This window comes from Balaenoptera physalus (genome assembly GCF_965194825.1).
Source record: "Balaenoptera physalus genome assembly, chromosome: 14".
In the NCBI taxonomy this organism is placed as follows: domain Eukaryota; kingdom Metazoa; phylum Chordata; class Mammalia; order Artiodactyla; family Balaenopteridae; genus Balaenoptera; species Balaenoptera physalus.
In genome coordinates, this window is record NC_138893.1 from 81,692,362 (window position 1) to 81,709,339 (window position 16,978).

The window sequence follows — 16,978 nt, forward strand, 5'->3', positions numbered from 1 at the left end:
GAAAGACAAGATCCAGCCTCATCCACCAGAACACAGGCACCAGTCCCCTCCACCAGGAAGCCTACACAACCCACGGAACCAACCTTAGCCACTGGGGGCAGACACTAAAAACAACGGGAACTATGAACCTGCAGCCTGCAAAAAGGAGACCCCAAACACAGTAAGTTAAGCAAAATGAGAAGACAGAGAAACACACAGCAGATGAAGCAGCAAGGTAAAAATCTACCAGACCAAATAAATGAAGAGGAAATAGGCAGTCTACCTGAAAAAGAATTCAGAGTAATGACAATAAAGATGATCCAAAATCTTGGAAATAGCATGGAGAAAATACAAGAAATGTTTAACAAGGAACTAGAAGAACTAAAGAGCAAACGAATAATGATGAACAACACATAAATGAAATTAAAAATCCTCTAGAAGGAATCAAGAGCAGAATAGCTGAGGCAGAAGAAGGGATAAGTGACCTGGAGGATGAAATAGTGGAAATAACTACTGCAGAGCAGAATAAAGAAAAAAGAATGAAAAGAATTGAGGACAGTCTCAGAGACCTCTGGGACAACATTAAATGCACCAACATTCGAATTATAGGGGTCCCAGAAGAAGAAGAGAAAAAGAAAGGGACTGAGAAAATATTTGAAGAGATTATAGTTGAAAAATTCCCTAATATGGGAAAGGAAATAGCCACCCAAGTCCAGAAAGCGCAGAGAGTCCCATACAGGATAAATCCAAGGAGAAACACGCCAAGACACATATTAATCAAACTATCAAAAATTAAATACAAAGAAAAAAATATTAAAAGCAGAAAGGGAAAAACAACAAATAACACACAAGGGAATCCCAAATGGGAAAAGAAGAAGTTAAGCTGTCACTGTTTGCAGATGACATAATACTATACATAGAGAATCCTAAAGATGCTACCAGAAAACTACTAGAGCTAATCAATGAATTTGGTAAAGTAGCAGGATACAAAATTAATGCACAGAAATCTCTGGCATTCCTATACACTAATGATGAGAAATCTGAAAGAGAAATTAAGGAAACACTCCCATTTACCACTGCAACAAAAAGAATAAAATATCTAGGAATAAACCTACCTAAGGAGACAAAAGACCTGTATGCAGAAAACTATAAGACACTGATGAAAGAAATTAAAGATGATACACACAGATGGAGAGAGATACCATGTTCTTGGATTGGAAGAATCAACACTGTGAAAATGACTATACTACCCAAAGCAAACTACAGATTCAGTGCAATCCATATCAAACTACCAATGGCATTTTTCACAGAACTAGAACACAAAATTTCACAATTTGTATGGAAACACAAAAGACCCCGAATAGCCAAAGCAATCTTGAGAAACAAAAACAGAGCTGGAGGAATCAGGCTCCTGGACTTCAGACTATACTACAAAGCTACAGTAATCAAGACAGTATGGTACTGGCACAAAAACAGAAATATAGATCAATGGAACAGGACAGAAAGTCCAGAGATAAACCCACCCACATATGGTCACCTTATCTTTGATAAAGGAGGCAAGAATATACAGTGGAGAAAAGACAGCCTCTTCAATAAGTGGTGCTGGGAAAACTGGACAGCTACACGTGAAAGAAAGAAATTAGAACACTCCCTAACACCATACAGAAAAATAAACTCAAAATGGATTAAAGACCTAAATGTAAGGTCAGACACTATTAAACTCTTAGAGGAGAACATAGGCAGAACACTCCATGACATAAATCACAGCAAGATCCTTTTTGACCCACCTCCTAGAGAAATGGAAGTGAAAACAAAAATAAACAAATGGGACCTAATGAAACTTAAAAGCTTTTGCACAGCAAAGGAAACCATAAACAAGAAGAAAAGACAACCCTCAGAATGGGAGAAAACATTTGCAAATGAAGCAACTGACAAAGCATTAATCGCCAGAATTCACAAGCAGCTTATGCAGCTCAATATCCAAAATCAAACAACCCAATCCAAAAATGGGCAGAAGACCTAAATAGACATTTCTCCAAAGAAGATATACAGATTGCCAACAAACACATGAAAGGATGCTCAACATCACTAATCATTAGAGAAATGCAAATCAAAACTACAATGAGGTATCACCTCACACCGGTCAGAATGGCCATCATCAAAAAATCTACAAATAATAAATGCTGGAGAGGGTGTGGGGAAAAGGGAACCCTCTTGCACTGTTGATACAGCCACTATGGAGAACAGTGTGGAGATTCCTTAAAAAACTAAAAATAGCACTACCATACGACCCAGCAATCCCACTACTGGGCATATACCCTGAGAAAACCATAATTCAAATGGAATCATGGACCACAATGTTCACTGCAGCTCTATTTACAATAGCCAGGACATGGAAGCAACCTAAGTGTCCATCAACAGATGAATGGATAAAGAAGATGTGGCACATATATACAGTGGAATATTACTCAGCCATAAAAAGAGACAAAACTGAGTTATTTGTAGTGAGGTGGATGGACCTAGAGGCTGTCATACAGAGTGAAGTAAGTCAAAAAGAGAAAAATAAATACCGTATACTAACACATACATATGGAATCTTAAAAAAAAAAAAAAAAAGGTTCTGAAAAACCTAGGGGCAGGACAGGCATAAAGATGCAGACGTAGAGAATGGACTTGAGGACATAGGGAAGGGGAAGCTGGGACAAAGTGAGAGAGTGGCATGGACTTATATATACTACCGAATGTAAAACAGATAGCTAGTGGGAAGCAGCCACATAGCACAGGGAGATCAGCTCGGTGCTTTGTGACCACTTAGAGGGGTGGGAGGGAGATGCAAGAGGGAGGAGCTATGGGGATATATGTATATGTATAGCTGATTCATTTTGTTATAAAGCAGGAACTAAAACACCATTGTAAAGCAATTATACTCCAATAAAGATGTTTAAAAAAAAAAAAAGAATTGTAGCATACGTTGCCTATAGCAATTATTTGGTACCGTCCATGTGCCAGGCACTTGGAAGTCCAAGTTAATGAGACATGGTTTCTGCCTTATTATAGAGAGTTTGTGCTGTAGTTGAAGAGACCAACATATAAACCAATAATTACATTACAGTATGAAAGATGCTTTACCAGAAATCTATAGGAAGGACTAGAGAGGACTCCATAGAGAGTCCCTAAATGGGAATGACTCTTTGTTCCTGGGGAGTAACTTCCGCATTTTGACAGCACTAATATTCAGACTCTGAGCTTCCTAATTCTCATTCAACAAATATTTATTGAAAACTTACTGTGAGCCAAACACTATTTTAAGAACTGGGTGATGACCAAGACAAAGCTCTACCCTCATGAAGCTTACATAAGCCAAAATATTTACAGGAAAAAAGATAAAGTAGTGACATGTCTTCCACTTGACTGATAATATACTGTAGTAGGTGCTCAACAAGTGGTTGTTGAATGAATAAAGAAACAAAAATATGCAAGCGCCCACCTCTTTGTACTTCCATTTCAAAGGCAGCTGTTGTCCTTGAAGTTAACAGAGTAGACAGTTTTGAAGTTTCAATACACAACCCGGTATATGTCTGCTCTGTTTCACTTAAAAATATGAATCCAATAGGCTTAATCCAAAATCTCTAGCTCTGAATTGGGTTACTATGTGTTGTATTTGATTTGTATTTCAATCAGTATCAACCCAAGCATCCTTATATAGACACCAGCAATGTACATGATTTATAGCAAATCAGTCAAGGCAAAGCCTAGAGCTTCCCCTCACATTTTGACGTTATCAGATTACTTCAGAAGCTGGCAGCAGCTACCATAAGTAACAAGCTGTCAGTGTAAATAAATCACTCTCTCAAAAATAACTGCTAAAAAGTATAGATTAGTATGAGCAGAGGTAGGCTTGGACTTTTGTTTTTCCATTGTCCCCTTCCCAACAAGTCTCCCATATATTTAATTTTATATAGAAAGAAGAAATGAATTCATTTTCTTTCTTTTAAAAAAAGGTTCCAGGCTCAAGACCTGTGTAAGAAACTCAAGTCTCAAAAGGAAAGTTTGCAGCTCTGGTGTATAAATCATAAGGCAATCAATTTGCAATCACCTAGAGAAGCCCAAGGTATGGGGAACAACTAGCAAGTTCTGGAAGAGCAACCCACGCCAAGCCAATTTAATTTCCTTCTATGATGGAGTGACAGGCTGAGGAGATAAGAGAGAAGCAATAGATGGCAATCCACCTGGACTGCAGCGGGACTGACTCTCTGTCTGGTCCCAACAGGATGCATTTACAATGAGCTGGAAAGACTCACCTTAGTAGTCCTCAGGGGGCTAGAGCAGCCCACCCAGAATGGGATGTCCAATGTCTCTACCACGTGGGGTGGGGAGGGACAAGTCGTCGCCGGCCAAAAGGTGTGAGTGACGGGGCCACGGCCACTGCGCATCTGTTAATGGGCCAATGGTGGAGGAAGCAGCACACAATTGTCCTTGCAGACACTAAATAGAGAGGCATAAACAGAGGTCTAAGAGTCTACAAGACAGACTATAGAAAGCTCCTAGAACAAGATCAATCTTAGTGTGAATAAGAGAAAGACAGTGCTCTAAGGAACAACTTGAGTCCATATCACCTCAAAAAGGAAAATGTCTATGTCATTAAATTCAGTCACTACCAATGATGCTGGGGTCATGGTGGCTTTCAGGCAGAATATGAAAGGACATTTTTAGCGGTGTGTTATGAGAAAGTTAGGATAGCACTGGGCTGGGTTAAAAGCAGCCAGACACACGAGATTGAGGGTTCCTCCCATCACTTTATTTGGCATGGGCCAATCTACAGTGTTCTGTCCTTGTTCAGTCATGACACATTACCAGAGACGTCAGAGGGCCCACAGAAGTTAAGACTACCCATGCACATAAACCCCCTCCCACCCTGGTTTTTAATGACTTGGTTTTTCTGCCTGCCCCTCCCACCCCAACCAAACAAAACACTTTTGGTCTCTGTGGCCACAATCAAATTGCTGAGGGTGCTTGAGCAATTCTAGAATCCACTAGCTCACACCAGGAGCTCCCATTCCAGGACCTGGATAAAACTCCTGAGAGGACACTGAAGGATAAACCTGGGGACCTGATGACAAATCTGTCTCATTTGGGGACTACGCCCTACTCTGCCACAGCAACAACAAATGAATCTTCCTTCTGACTTCAATGGACACATGGAACAACCTGGCTTTCAGTAGTTGACTAATAAAATGTAAACATATTCACTCATTCATTAACTCATTCAACTTAGACCTGCAGGGCGATAAGTATCAGTCAGCTAGAGAAAGCAATAGGTACAGAGGCTCAGAGGTGAGAAGGTAGGGGGCACTTAGACAAACTGAGAGGTGCTCAGCATGGCTGGTGTACCAAGGATGGGGGGAGTGGGGGAGACCACCACCACCCTGGCCTCACACATACACAGACCTACTTCTCCAACTACCCCAAAATACACACTTCGCCCCCAGTAGCTACTATCTCACTACATCCCATTGTCCACGTAGGCTTAAAGCATCCCAGCCCCAGAAACAGAGCCACTCCACTTGCATGCTGTAACACATGACACTCTTTTCTAAGGCTCTGGTCAAGTCTCCGGGTTGCTACCACATTACCGCTCCCCAGGGCTCCCTCTCTTCTGAGCTATTCCAGCACCTGCATCCTGACCCAACCCTTAACTTAGGCTTCTTCATCAACTGACGTTCACCGTTCAAGTTTCAGATTCGTCTCCTCTGCCCTTCTTGAGGACGTGGACCCTATTTTCAAGTTTCCACTCTCTCTGTATCAGCATCCTAAACACACACACACACACACACACACACACACTACTGCTCCAAGTACAGAAAGAACTAGGCACATAATACTGATACATGTTCAAAGACATTCAAGCATTTTTTAAGGACAGTGGTAATTTCTTATGAAAGGTTGTATGTAGAGTCCCTACCACTTTTTTGGAATGATGGGTTATTGTCATTTAGGGTCTCTTATTATGGTAGCAAGAGAAGTTGTGTGTTTAGGAGGAAGATTGCGTAGTTTGGTGTCATGGAATAAAAGCACAGGCTTTGGAGTCAGACCAACATCTCCCTCCAAGTTTCACTGACTGCTGGATGTGTGTCTTCTGGCCAGTCATTTCACCTCGCTAAACCTCAGTTTCCTCATCTGTGAAACTGGAATCACAACATCTTCAGAGGGTTATTATGAAAATTTAATGAAATAATGTATTATTCATAATACATAATGAATATGAATATACATAATACAATATGAATATTATTATTCATAATAATAATGTTATTATCTGGCTTATAGCAGACATTCAAAAAAATATGTTATCTTTCCCTTTTCCCTCTTATTAAGGGGAAAAAAATCAAAGGTGGCCTTAACTGCAAATTTGAGTCAAATGTTCCCCACCCCCCAAAAACAGGTAACTCGGGGAAACAAACCCGTCTATGAAGCAGAATGAAATGGGAGACCCAGCTTCTAACAGACATTTGCATTTTTCGTGGAGACAGGTATACAACAATAAAATTAAATTAGAAGAGCTTTATACCATCACTAGAAATGTCCTTTTTCAATTCCACAAAATAAAAATAGAAAAGAAATTAACGGAGAGAAACAGAAACACCCACAGATAATCATTGTCTCCTGTTATGTAAAATAACTCGCTAAAATCACATTTGAAGTTTTTTTTTGCATTGTCACATTAAAGACTGCTTGCTGGTTAAAATAAGCAATCGTAACATAAACATGGTGTGGGCATATAATGCACATTTTAAAAGAGAAAAGAAAAGCAAGCTATAACCATATGCATGTCTTATTGCAAATAAAGCCTGTGACCTTTCCAAATGAAGAAAAGAAATGTATCTCTTCTCCTGAATTTCTAGTATGATGTCCTAACACTCCTATTTCTCTCAGTAGATATTTTATTTTCAACTTTAAGGCTGGTGAGGTAGCACCTTCACATTTCCTATTTGTCTTCCGTGGTCAGCTGAGCTCAGCTACCCAAACACACATGCAGACGCTCAGAGGACAGATTTGTCGTGCTGACCTTTCCTATCTCCTACGCTTTTTTAACTGATTGAGATTCCATCCCACAGAAACATGCACACAGAGTCAGCACAGAGAGAAATCGGGTAAAGGATGGCAAAGATAAATACCAGAGAAGCAAGCTAGAACCTGAATGCAAGGGACATTGTTCACAGATTTGTTCAAGGATGGAAAGGTAGCGCAGAGCTAGTGCAGCAGGCAGTGCACAGTGCAAAATTAACCAGGGACCTTTACCGGGAACGTCAAAGGTCAAAGCAATTTGTAAGGTAGTACTTACCAGGTGCCATGCGCCAGCCTCTATGTGCACCAGAACCCTGTGTGATCCAACCCGGAGAAAACCAGCAGAACAAAAATATCCTCCACATCTGAAAGTAACTGCAGCGCTAAATGAAGAACGACTATAAGTGGATCATCGTATCCAAAACTGGCTCCCCAGCTTGTGGGCGTGAGGAACTACCAATGTTGACTCAAAAATCCTAGAACACGGCAAGCAATACGCCTCCTGTTCCTATTCCGTGGCAGGCTTATCGTACTGGGCTACATGAGCGTTCATTCTGTGAAACCCTGTGGTCTTCCAAAGCAGGGCTAAGGAGCTCTACTGGTCTGTATCAGGAGGTGTCACTGTGTTTTCCCTCCACGTGAGACGAGAGCTTCCCTCCCAGTAGGGGCCTTGGGTCATGAGAAATGAGTGTTTTTCCCTTTTGCTAGTAAGAAATCTTAAGACCTGGTGTAAGAACTGCTCAGGCATAACAAGTTACAGCCCAGCGGGTGCACCGATTAGCTGGGTTCCATAACCATAAAGTCAACAATCATCCCCCTCCATGCCCTTTCTGCAGGTGGGTGACCGAGGAACACTAAGGAAGTCAGCAACAGTTCAGCTGAAATTAGGTTGGAGAGCGTTATGCGTAAACATGAATGCTCAGCTCGTCCTTAACGATACCCCTGGGATTCCAGACCTTGGAAACAATCCATTACCCCCACTCACCAACCTCCCTGCGACTTCTTCCTTCTCCATGTGAATTTTCCCACCGTAACTGCACTCATGCTTACTGTTAAGTGTCTCCCCTGTTCACGTGGCCCTGCCCGCGTTCACCCGTGCATGTTACCCACGGGCCATCCTTTGTACCAAAGTGAGGATAACTAAGTCACCCTCCATAAACTTCAAGGTGAGGTTTCCAGTAACGCTGACTGATTGCACTAAATTTCTTACACTTCCTTTACAGCCCCTCTGGAGATATTAGCCACACACTGGAAATCCAGCTCCCTAGCGTATAGGGCCACAGGGCAGGGGATACCTACACACATATTTTCTTCAACTTACAAAGAGAAAATAGTCAGCCTAGGACCACTGATTCAACATCTCTATTCCAAGATGACAGAAATGTTCCCTAAGTTTTGCTAAAATAAAAAGAGCTTTAATGATCAAGTAAAAACCCTCCCACCCAATCAGACAAGAAGGGTAGAGTCCTTGGAAATGACTACTAAGATTAATATCCTATTTCTTCTTCCTTTTTTTTTAATGGTTGAGAATTTAGACCAAGTGAAACAACCAAAAGGACAGTGCATCTCTCAGATTCTAACAGGAAGGGCTGAATCCAAATCTACCCTTTAGAAAAACCATTACCTCCTCTGAAAGCAGCACGTATGAGGCCTAATGACCTGTCACAATGAAGGGTCAGTCTCTGATGTGGGGACGAACACCACTGGGTGATACAGAGTGATTCACACAACCCCCTCCTCAAAAACGGTGTAGAAAATTTGATGATTCTTAAAATTATAAATTATAAATCAATTTCTGAAGATGGAAAGATTGATTTATCCCCAGTCCCATTCATTCCCAAGATGTGAGACCCTTTTACAGAACCCCTTGAGCTGGAGGGGACAAAGAAGAGGAGGGCCCCTTGGGCCATTTCTGCTGTCCTAGCCTTTCTCTGCAAGCCTATCACTCATTTTAATCCAGCAGTGCCCACCCTCAGGAAATAGGCAGTGGATCACAGGGAGAAATTTAAGGAACTAAGATACAAGTGGCACTGGCCTTTAGGAGAAAGGAGCCTGGATTCTTCCAGTTCCCAAAATCCAGGCGAAAATGTAAAACCCTATTAAATATTTAGGACACTGGGCCATACAGCTCTGTACGTCCCCACGTGCAGAAACACCTGCATACGTAACCAACATTTTTGGGGGGGACTCATCCAATGTGATTTATGAAGAATTTTTTTTTAAAAGTTCATCAAATATACTGTGTCCGTAAATATCTACAGCACAGAAGTAGCTTTTTCAGTCTTTTTTTTTTTTTTTTTTTTTTTTTTTTTTTTTCACACACACACACTGTATTTTATTTTTACAAGAGATAAATAGACTGACACCAAGCATTGTACATGGATGACCACAACAAAAGCAACAATGATTGCAATTACCAAACATGAAACACACTCATACTATGTCATAATATTGACATTCAGTCCAGTAATCCCCCACTGTAACAGCTCCTTTACTTTGCAGTGAAAATTGATTTGTATATTCTTTGCCTCTGAGTCCTTGTGGGATTTTTTTTTTTTAATTCAGAGAGAAAGTCACAAAAATTATACTCATCCTCATCAGTTCACTCAGTCCCATGTAATTAATTGTTTTTTTTCATCTTGATCTTTTGTTAGCACTTTTATGAGTTCATCAGTTTTTCATCAGAGTTCTGAAAATGCTTATTCATTCAGTTCAGCAGTACAGTCAGTTACCAGAAACCTGTACTTGTCAGAGTCTTTTCCATGAATTTCTTGAAGATGAAACCCTTTTATAGAAACATATCTGCAAAATCATCAGAGTACACCCAGAACTGTCTGTAAATGACAAAAGACTTAAAAATGACCACGGTAAAAGATTTGGTGAAAGTTCATAATAATGCAGTTGACAAGAAAATTAGTTATTTCTGAGATATACATTTTAAAGTAATAACTAGGATTATTACTTATAACATTATACCAGAACATATAAGATTTTTAGAAATTTCATGTAATGTCTGAAACATTTATATTAACATATTTCCATACATATTTCCATACAAATACAAATATACTGTGTCCGTAAATATCTACAGCACAGAAGTAGCTTTTTCAGTCTTTAAAAAAAAAAAAAAAAGCAAATGTGCTTATTCTGTTTTTGAGATGATGATAAAAGTATAACAATCAGATAATCCAGGCATGGCCCTGGGTTCTCTTCTGAAGACAGGCATCTACAGACGGGTACAATCAAGCAACACACACTCAGGAGGAAATACTACCCCAATCACAGGGCTGAGAGAGCCTCACGCTTGTCCGTCCGGTGGCTCCATTCCCTAAAATCAGCAGTACAAAAGGGGAGAGAGTCCCCTACTCCAAAACGGCTCCAAATTGTCTACCCAGTGGCTAGGAACAATACTTAGAACCTGTTACCTTAACCCTCATACAGAGATTCTTAGATAAGAGGCTTATAATCCCCAACTTAGAGATGGGGCAACTGAGGTCCAAAGTGAATAAGGTCATAAAAACTTTCAAGACAAAGGTCTCGGGATGGATTCCAACCACTATCCAGGACTCCTGGCCCCAAATGCCATGCTCTCTCCACTGCATCGTGCTGCTGTTTAAGTCAAAGAAACGATCAATATTTCTCAGGCTGCTCAGCTGCCTCCCATGCCTCAGATAAATTTTAAAACTAAGAGAGTAAATGGCAATGCAAATACTACGATTAGATATTTATTATGCTGCAAAGCTTGAAAACAGTCAAGAAAATGGAAAAGTTACTTTTTTCCCTACACAAATTTGTTAATGGGTGGCATAATGGGGAGCCCTGTTTGCTGGCACTCTGTGAAACGTCTACAAATTGCCTCTGCAAAGCATTATAGGTTGTCAGACTAATGTAGTTGAAGATAATTTGGCCTTTCAGTGAATTGAACCTCACAGCACGATTATACTCCACAACCAAGTAGAGTGTCACAATTATTCTTTCATGCTGAATTACCATATAATGTCATGAGTCTACCTGTCATAAGTCCTGTAGCCTAGTTTGAATTTTTTTCCCCTAAATCTATGGTTCATGGCAAAAAAAGATAATTTTTTTGCTTCTAATGGAAATCTGATTGTTTTTATCAACAATAAATTTCATAGCAAATCAAAGGATATGCTTGGACAAACAATCCGATACTCAAGGTTAAAAAACACACAAATAATAAATTGCTGGTGTGTCATGTTCAATTTTTACTATGGCATTACACTGCAATAACCATAACAGGATCTAAATTGTTGTCAGAACACTAAACAAACCCCCATACTTCACAAAGGCATCCTGTCTGAGTAATTCATACAACGGAAACAACTATCAAATTTTCCACTGTCCCACCGCTACACCATACATCAGTGCAATTTTATGTATTTGGACAATTCGTTGAATAAATTACTTCCATCCTGCCTGCTCTTGCCACTTCTGTTAAGAGTCATATCAGTTTTAATTGTCTTTCTGTCTATACGGAGCCATTGTTTTTCTGGCCTTTTCCTGTGTTATTTCCTGAGCACCGAAATAAACTACGAACACCCATCAGAGCTGGGCGCTAGGGACATACAAGTGCCCGAAAGGGGTGTCCTGCTACATGACAGTGGCTGAACGCGTGTTTGGGAACACCACACTTCAGGGTGTTTGTGTGGGCACACGGTGCCTTTTCAACATCATAGCCCTAACTGAACACTAAACCCCCAAGCCCCACATTCTACTGTTTCCATTTGGTTGTTTACGTTCTTGGTTCCTTACCACACTCAACCTGGTACAGGAAACGGGCTCAGCCAGGGTTCAATGTCTCAGTTCCATTTAGAATCGGAATCCAGACTGAGTCGACACAGCCCACCAGCCAGTTCGTGGTCAACACCAAAAGCTGCTGCGCTTTGGTTTGTGGCTCCCAAGCAAGTGACAAGCCCACCTTTCCAGGCTGGCTAGCTACCCTTCATGAATGCACAGAGGCTCATGCCGAAAATACAGCTGTAGAACAAGGAATACCATAATGGGCACAAATAAACTTTGTCTCTACGAGGTGGAGTTAATGACTTTCCATCGTGCTTCTCCACACCTTCAAGAGGGGACTAAATTGACACTGACCAAGGGGAGGCAGATCAACTGGATGCAACTCTGTTTCCTGAATAAGATCTTCTCAGGTTTGCCTACAGTTCAGCAATGTATTTCTATATGGCCAAAGTCGACCTCTCGGGTTGGATAATTTAATGGAAAGAAACATGAGTAAAAGCTCCTAGGCACCCCAAACTAACTTGGCTGCCATTGTAAAAATGATTCCATCACCTATGTTACCATAGGGTAAGAAATAACCACACACGTGAAATCTCACCAACCTGGCTATTTGAAGCCTGATGCTGCCAAAGAAACCATTTTATGCTGAGCTATTTTCGCTATTTCTAACAGGGGGGAACACTCTCAGAGAACTATCTCCAAAACAGATCCACTGTATACTCAACACTGCCCTCCAATACAAAGTAGAGTTTGTGGTTCTGGTTGGCCTGGTTTGGCTTCTCAGGTTGGTGTAAGGAAAGGGAACCCCATTCAGAGAGGTTAGCCCTGGTCTTGGTCCCCCATGTTAACTCAGCAGCCTTGCTGGGTAGTAGAAAGTAACTCTTTATTTATAACCCCAAATGCAATAATAAACACAGAACTATGATTTACTCTGAACCTTCCTATTATTAAAACACTTTGTCTTATAGTTTTATTGATTTACAATCCATCCTACTTACTTTTTTAGCATCTGAAAACAATCAAGGCACAAAGCTGCAAAATGTTTGGACATTAATTGTTAGGAGGCAGCATTTTATTCCAGGCGAGGGGTTTGAGGCCTCGACAGCGATGCATTCTGGTACCAGAATGATTTATGGTCTTGTAGCAATAACGATGCACCAGGGCCATTAACATATTGGCAGGCCCGAGGATGGATTAGTGGCATTGATTATTTCATGGGCCACTGATACCCATTTGTTACAGGGAGCTCAAAGATAGCCTCTCCCTAACTGAAATCTTTTTATGAGCAGACAGCATTTTAAGTATTAGGAACCTGGGATTTGGGCCATTTTTTATAATCTTGCTGTCACCTCACCTTAGTATGCAACCACAAAAAAAAAAAACTGTCAAAAAAATTAAAGTTCATTCTTCACCACCAGCCTTAATTCCTCAACTCATCATAACCATGTCTTCTTTAAAAATTAATGATTGCCAGCATTTAGCCACTGGTTGTTGCTGTGAAGATCTATGCAAAAAATCAAGGATCCCTATAGAGTGTGTGATATATGGAATACTCTTTATTACTACAATAAAACTTACTGACATTTCAATACTTCTGCAAATAGCATTATAGTATCAATCTTCTGAATTAGGTTGAAAATTAAGTTGTAAATTAAAAGAAAGTGTACTTTGGAATACAACATGATATGTCACCTAGAAAAGGACCTTTGTGAATAACTGAGCTGGGGAACAGAGATGAGCCCAGTTCTGCTCACATTCTAAAGATTCAACCAGAAACCCTGATACTCCATCACTAGGGACATCTTCTTTCATTGTAAAAAGTCAAGGGATTTGACAACAGCCTTTTATGAATACAATGAAACACCAGATGTCAATACATTTTTCTCCTTTGCCATATTCTTACCATAAATTTCAAATAGGGTACATGTAGAGTAATATATGCCTTCTAAAATACACAGAAATTGCACATACATTATGCTTCTAATACGTATATACTCAGATAAAAACTACTTCCTTCTCTGTGTCACCAAATACAGAATTACCCCCATCTCCACCCACTCCCAGCCTAGTCCTCAAAGATGTTCAGAGCAGAGAGCGATCCAGGGCACTAAATGCCAATTCCCAAAGCTTGGACGGCTTTGAAACTATTAGGTTCAAAAGGCTAATGTCACATGCTGTAAATTACAAATAGCCTCAGATTGGAGCCAACACAAAATGACTATGCCAAAGACTATGGACTTTCAAATATGTATTTGTTGAAAAGTCAAATGCCTTAAATCACTTCAACCTGTCTTCCACAGCATTCTCTATACCCACAATATGAAACAGCATAGTTAAAACAGGGCCGTTATAGTGACTGAAAACGTCTTGATGAAAATCCAGACTAACTCCTGCCCACGATGACTACCCCACGGTTTCTCACGCTTCCGGGACAGTCTTTCTGGACCGCAAGGTCTTTCAGGCGGGTGTCTATTTCTCTTAGACCCCACTGTCCCCACCCCCACAACTTCAGAGGTCTACACACAATGGGCCAGGGAAAGTAAAGAGGTTTCATCTCAGGAGCCGACTCTACTCCCCTGGTAGTGGCAGGCTGTGATGAGAAAGATTCTGAGGCAGAGTTTGGGCACAAGAGGAAAAGACGCCATAATTAATTAGCCACATGGTCTGAGAGCACAGGAGTGGGAGAGATGGTCCAAATGTTCATTAACTAGTGACTCTGCATTCAGAAGTCAACACACTATCCTTAACTAACATGAGGACCATTCAGTTAAACTGAATAAAAACTCATCCTTTGAGAGGATTTTCAAGAAAACAAAGTCATCTTCTCCAAGAAAGGTTTAACCATCGATCAAAGGTCTTTTCAGAATTGAGAAGTATCATAAGACCTAATCCAAGTCTTTTATTTCACAGATGGAAAAACCAAGACATGTTATTAAGTGACTCACGGAAGGTCACACAACTACTGGTGGAGAAACTAAACCCTAGGTTTCCTGCACTCGCACCCTCTCCACTACACCAAATGCTTCCTTTTTGTGCCCTTTTATTCACTGCTTATTTTTCCTTCCTTCCCATGTGTAAAAAATCATATTTTACTAAGGTTTCATGTACTGTTGCAGACTTCTCAAACTTCGGATTATATGATGAGACATAAACTCAATAATCTATATTACTGCAAATTTAAGAAAACAATCTTCGAGTATGATATACGGTAATTGAGGGTTAAGTAGAAAACAACACAAGGAATTTGCCACTTTCCTTGTTAAATTTTGAATTTTATTTTAAATAGGGAAGAAAGACATTGTAAACGTGTATTTGAGATGCACAGAGGAGTTCTGAGCTTCAGCTCTAATATAAGAGGCCTTTATATAAACCCCCCTACTTCAAAATATACAGAGAAAAGACCCCCCCGCATAACGCTTAAATGATCTCCTACCATATCCAGCTTATAAATTAATTGGGAAAGTGTACCTTCCATTTCCCAGGGAAATTTAAGTTCTAAAAGACTCTTTACATATAGAACCCACAGGCTACCCACTCAGACTGAGTGGATTACGGCCTTCCCAGGATAACGAGGTGATGGAATCAGACTAAAGGGTATCACCTTCATTACCTCATCCGGCAATCCGAAAACACTGTGCACAAGCCCACTTTTTCCCCTCAACATCCAGAAACAGATTCTCATAAAGGTTCAGACTCCTTGCCTCCAGGGAGACTAATACATGACCTCCGGCAAGAGAACGAGCTTTTTGTCCATTTAAAAGTTAAGAAGTTAAATCCCTTCTGAAGAAATACTCCACAACATGGAAACAATACTGAGTCACCACTACAAAACCTAACAAGTGAACGGAGTTCTCCTGCAGGTCTGGCTTAATTTGAACACGCTGAAATGTCAACCGTTTCCTTTTTTTCACTTCCTGGTTAAAATGGAGAGAAGCTGGTTCCCTTCTCAGATAAAACCACCCCTGTACACCAGAAGAATATCCTTCAGGCTGCTCTTATTTAGGTAGATAATGCCAACCCCATAAAGCTCTTCAGATACATCATGTCACAAATTATTGTTATCTCTACAGTTTCTCTGGACTTTAGCCAAATTTCCTACATCCTTCTTAAACCCGGCGGACCAGACGACATTACAAGGCTGGGTGTTAATTGAAGAACAGCTTAACTGTTTGGACATGTTATGCATCTATTACCCAATTGTCAATCTTGTAATGTTTGTTGTATGACCACATCTTTGGGGAAATGAATGCCAAATGAAAATTTATCCTCATCTATTTCTCTTTTTATTCTCTTAGGGCTCTTTCTGATGATTTGTTAACCTGCTTCACTTTATTCCACAAGCTCAAGTCAGTCACATCACCAAAATTAACAACCAAGACCCAGGATGGGAGCAAATGGTTACTGACGGAGATATCTGTCCTCTCTGAAACATTTATCCTTTTTGTCTGCAACCAGCACTCATCAACATGACTGTTGATATGGCTACAGTAACAAGGACCACACAAAGATGGAAATGATTCTCAGCATTGATCATTCTTATGTTTCTAAATTCCACTTCTAACTTTGTGTACACTTTTACTAAATACCTACTCTACTTTTACCCCAAAACCTTATTAAGTCACCTAAGACGTTGGAAGTTTTGGAAAAGACTGGCGTGGAATTTTGTCCTATGTTTGATGGAGAACCAAACAAGGCTTATGACAGGTGCTTAGCAAATTACATGTAGACTAAATGAGCACATAATGGTGCACTGCAAGACTGTTCTCAACTTTTCACCCTCGCTGTACCTGTGCCCTCTGCCGTGTGATGCTGCCACACAAGACTTCACGAGGTGACTGGAGTGACTGACACTGGGCCAGTTCTGAGTCTAAGCCTTACGGCATCCCTTATTTCCTCTGTGAGCCTCTAATGTCTGAAATCAGAGAAAGTCCACTGGTTCCAGACAGAACAGACACATGGAGGAGAGCAGTCCAACCAGTGTGCAGACCTGTAACAGGACGCAGAGCTTGCCCAGCGCATCTGGAACCTTGGGGTACGGTAATAACTGCTCATCACTGAATGCCGCTAGCTGTTGGATGATCTGTCGAGAGCAGCATTGTTGTACCAACAGCTGATACGCAATAAATGGTGTAGACGTGGTTGCAGGGTCAGGTTTGACCACCTTGAGCAAAAC

The 16,978-nt window shown here is 40.6% G+C and overlaps 1 protein-coding gene across 1 annotated transcript in view; it reads right to left on the minus strand.

Moving 5' to 3' along the window:
• Positions 1 to 16,978, minus strand: part of LRMDA (leucine rich melanocyte differentiation associated) — a 1,095,033-nt gene that overhangs the window by 791,493 nt on the left and 286,562 nt on the right. The gene's annotated exons all lie outside the window — the stretch shown is intronic.